This window comes from Manacus vitellinus, unplaced genomic scaffold, assembly GCF_001715985.3.
Source record: "Manacus vitellinus isolate BGI_N305 unplaced genomic scaffold, ASM171598v3 scaffold_0_pilon, whole genome shotgun sequence".
Lineage (NCBI taxonomy): Eukaryota > Metazoa > Chordata > Aves > Passeriformes > Pipridae > Manacus > Manacus vitellinus.
The window spans coordinates 61,549,884-61,555,040 of NW_021938789.1; positions in this window are offsets into that span (position 1 = coordinate 61,549,884).

Here is a 5,157-nt window from a genome sequence, read left to right on the forward strand (position 1 = left end):
ACATTGCTCAACTGAAGGAAATGTAAATGGAACAAAGTATGGCAAGGGAACAAATTTTTTGTAAAAGTGATTGTAGAACCATCAAGGATTTTACAGATACTAAGTCTGACACAGTCCTCAAGGGAAGGAAATGGAAAGCTTAATACTAGTTTCACACACATGGCTTCCAACTCCCCTTCCTTTGCAATACCTGCCAAATACCATGACCATGCCAGCTCAAGCCAGAAACTCCAGTTCAAGCTAAGGCTCTCTTTTGGTGTTAGTTTTGGCATGAAAATAAACTGATCACAGAGATGACGTATCTAATAAATTCTTTCAGTCATCAATTACTCTCTCTATATCAGCAAATAATACCGTTCAGAAAAATAAAATCTGAAGGGAACATCAATAAATAGTCAGGAACACTCATTTTATTTTGCTTTGGTTTGGTTTTGGGGATTATGTTCAGTTTGGTTTTTTTTCCTCTAGACTGGCTCTAACTTGATTCCATGGACTGAATACCAGTTAGTGGTTGTGGCACATTAGGTGCGGTTCTGGACTGCATCTTCCAATTTAGGTCCATCCCAAAGCAATGCAGTTATCACAGGCTGAGACAGCTCCATAACACAAACCAAAACAAACTGAGTGGGGACAAGTGTCTATGAAAATAGATTTATGCACAGAATAATTTAAGTCAAGAAAGTTTTTGTATTGGATAAGAACATGAGTTAGTATGTTAATGAGGACTTAGCAAGACACTTTTTGTCAAGACTTTTTTTAACAGCTATTTGTTGAACCTCTGGCTGACGCAGCAGAAAATGGACACTTCTAAAAATGCCTCAGTCAATCATCATGTATGAACATCTAAAGAGAACATGAAGGAAGATTTGTGTTTCCTATTTAAAGTTTTGACCTGGAGTCACCATTTAGCATTCACCATAAACTATTTTGATTACTATTGTCGGACTCCACATAGGAGATACGAGACATGCAAGTAGAATATTTAAGATCCTTCCGCTGTTCTTCTGCAAATATGATAATGAAATCAACCTACTAATTAACTAACTGGTAAATCATTTCTGTGCAGCCATTTTTGTATTGTCACTCTAACACCTACATATTACATTACTTTTTTGTGATTGTTACTTTGCTTCTCATTTTTCTAGGAGACATATTGCGAATTTTTCTTCATATTGCAAAACCTTCATGGCAGGATCTACATGAACAATACTGTTATTGATAACACATATTGCCTATGATAATAATTTATAAAATAGCTGGAAAACCTTACCAGAAATTCAAGGTATTGAGTTTTTTGCAACTTCTTCCATATTGATTATGATAGCATTATCCTGTACTCTTGCAGAAATCTTTATTGTTTACACTACATCTGTGCATAGCTACCACAAACTGTAACAGGACACTAAAGTCCACGGACCAGTTTGAAGAATCGGGGACTTAGATTTATTAAGTGAAAGATGATATTTTTTTCTAATTTTTTTTCCAATCAGTGCCTGTATCTCCTTAAAAACAGACTTTTTCCCATAAAAGTGTCATAAAAGTGAATTAGAGATGTAAGAATTAAAATAGGGTTTGTCTTTCATTCTGAAACATCTATTCATCTGGAAAGGCTTAATTAAGAGTGTATATGTTCAAGCTTTTTTTTTTTAGTGACTATGCAGTAAGTTCTATTTTAAGACATTTTAATTGTAAGAATTCTGATTATCAGTATGCAAAATTCAGTATACTGAGGACTAAGAATATCTGAAAACAAAAGTCAGTAAATAGAAGTCACTTCTGTATTGTTAACTGTAAGCTCAGACTGTACTTCTTACAGGGGAAAGAGCTGGAGTATATGTGAAACTTATGCATGCTCCTACTCATCTGTCATCAACCATCAAGGTCTAGAAAAAAATAAATAACAGGTTCAGTCTTCAGCCACTTGACGATGACACCCTTCACAAGGCTTAGATCCACTAATAAACTCAGACATTCAGAAACCCACACAAAAGTGTCATGTGAATGGTCCAGGTGATTTTTTACTCCATTTATGGATGGAAGAAGCTCAGTGAGAACAAATGGATATTCAGGACTGATATGACATGATTTTATCTCTGTTTAATCTGTAGAAGTTACAATGTACCTTAACTGTTGAATGCACAGGCAATCAAGTGCCCAGTGCACAATTCTTAAGCTGTTGTTTCAGATGCAGGTCTACTTAAAACAAACATTTTTTTCCTCTGTGTTCTTTTCATTAGCCAGAGTGCAACTTTTGTGAGTTTGGAGCTATAGGGTCAGCAGTTGAGCCAGAGAGATCTCTTGGTTGCGAATAGCTGAGGGAATGCTCAGTAAGGGAATGCTTCAGGAAAAGACAAACTTCTTTTCTCGCCATATCTTTTCTTTCTGCATCTGAGGGAAGAAGGTCATCTCCTTTCTCTTGCCTCCACCCAGAACACACATCTATTATATTCAAGGCTTCTGAACAGGGAGTACAACTCTCATGTTTGTCTCACCAGTTGACTCTTGTGCTGGGCAGAACTGCTTTTTCTGACAAGTTTGGAACCTAAAGGGGATTTTTTTTTTTTCTTTCTTGATGTAATAAGATTGGCAAAGTGCCATCTAGCATCCAGAGACCTTATCTGGGATTTGGATTCCAATTCTTGTACAGTAACAGAGTTCCAGTAACACTAATATGTTAGAAAGAGTCAAACAGAAATCCTTTTAAGTCAATAAATTGCCTGGTCACAGACTGAAGAAGGAAGGAACATATCCTGCACAGCTAGTAATTCTTTCTGTCTGTTCTCCTGATTTTGGTGTTTCTAATCAAGACCCCTTGGTAGATCTGCAGGTATAGATGGGGTTTTAGCCTTCACACCTACTAAAAACTTGTAATAAATCAAGAGAACATCCTTGATGCAATACTGCCAGGTAATTTGGAAAGTATATTGAAGTAAAATAAAAAGGTTAAAATGAAGTTACAGCCTCCTTATGTAGTTCTCACTACTTATATCACAGTATGGACTGCTAAAGACCAAAACTGCCAGTGACAAAAAAGACACTCCATATTTTTATAGTTCACTACAGTGTCCTAGAAGTGAAAACAGATTTTTCCCATATGTGATTTGAGACCTTTTCACATAAATTGAGTGAAACTAAATTGAATTTAAATAAATACATAAAAATAATATTCACAATTGACTTCAGTTTCTCTTAGAGACATTTCATCATTTATCTGCCCCAAGGGAGACATGATGCTCTAGTTTATCATAAGGAAAACTAAATAAAGTCAAAGAAATGGAGGAATGAGGGCTGGAAGGAGTGAAATATGTGGCTATGACAGACTAAGTAACTAATTGAAGAAACTACTGACTCTTACCTATGCTGTGATTTTTGCGGTGCTGGCATATGTCACTTATCTTACTATAAAAGATGAACTAAAACTCTTCCTAATAATGAAGACAGTCCAAAATTGACTGGGAGTGAGGCACTGTATAGCAATTTACACTGCTTGCAATAGTTTTAAATATCTTCCTCTGAGTTAGGCTTTCATAACACACAGCAAATTCACATTCACTCAGAAGTGAATGTGTGACTTGAACCAAGTCTGATTTTAGTGCATTCATTTCTGAGACAAATGACCAAATTGAGCCTAATGGCTCTGTGAAGCTGCCTAGAGTAAAACATATGAGTAAGTAAATGCATGATTGAAGCCCGACACATTACCTATCATATTACTGCTATCCAGTAATAGCATCATTAATGCAGCTATTTATTGGTTTATTTTTACTTAGAACAGGAAAAAATGCATTCCCCCTCCGAGACCGTGAGAAATCAATACATTTTCAGTTTTAATAACATGATCTAAACCAGTTGCTATAGTTTGCAGTGAAAGTTGTTGTGAGTATATTATGACATTCATTCTCCCAACAATATTATTTGCATTTTAACAGACACAAGCAAAGACTTCAGTGTAACCATAATTAAACCTATGCTACTCTGGCTAAAATGAAAATTATGTACATTAAAAAGCTCAAAAAGTTCATTTAACATCTTTTTTTCCTTAATAAAGAAAAAAAAATAGTCACCAAAACTCTGCATAAAATTTTGTACAAGCACCAACTCACAGCAGTACCAAAATTTGTATTAACAGGGTTTCATTAACTACGCAGGCTGTATAAATGCCAAATATCACATTCCATAGATGCTTATTGGACCTGTTGACACTCTATTTAGAGAAGATCCACTGTCACGTTAACATTTTTACAGATCATTTTCCTCTAAGTATGTTTTAAATGGGGAGCATCCAGAGAGAACCTTGACTTTGACATTAAGTCTCAAGTTCCCTGACCAAATCAGTGACAACAAGACCTCCCTCAGAAAAGAGGAGCTTCAAAGTCTAAGAGGCACCACTGGCACAGTAGGCGGAACTCTTGCAGAAGCATTTTGCTTCCCGGAAGGAGGGCAGCATGCCTTAAAGATGGGGATAAGTAAGGACAACACACATCACCATTCCTGGCCACCAATGCCAAAAGCTTTTAAAAGTAATTTATATTTAATTTTATTTGAAAGTCTCTTTATTCATTATTATTCTTGCAAGAGTTGGGTGGAAATCAAAGGCACATCATGGGTTAATGTGGCAAGTTCATGTGTGAAATTCGGCTTTGGAGGTATTCAGTTTTAAAAGCTGAAAACTCATAAATGCATCAATAGTGACTGGGCTCATCTAGCTTATAAAAATAATAATTCATTTGCAATAGGTATCATGGTTAGGCTTCGTGAATGAAGATTTGGGAATGACTACCCACATTTGCGCACTAGTGACTAGAGACCAATGCGAGATAGACAAGTCTGGTTGCAAAAGGACCAGCAGAAAGACTCCTTGGATGGTATTGGCAAGACACGATTCTTTCTGCATTGTCTTTTCTCCTCGAGAGTGATCCTGTGTGCGTTCTCAAAAGAAGTAGCAGCATTATAGATAGTGTGTCTCCAGACCTCCTGATTGGAGGCCAGAGAAGACCTGTGATGAAGATCAATATGACCAAGGCTGAGATGTTGTTTCAGGGAGTCCTTGTATCTTTTCTTCAGGGCTCCTCTCTTGTGGCAGCCGGTGGCAGGTTCACCATAGAGCAGGATCCTGGGGAGGCAGTAGTCCTTCATCCTGGAGACGTGTCCTGCCCA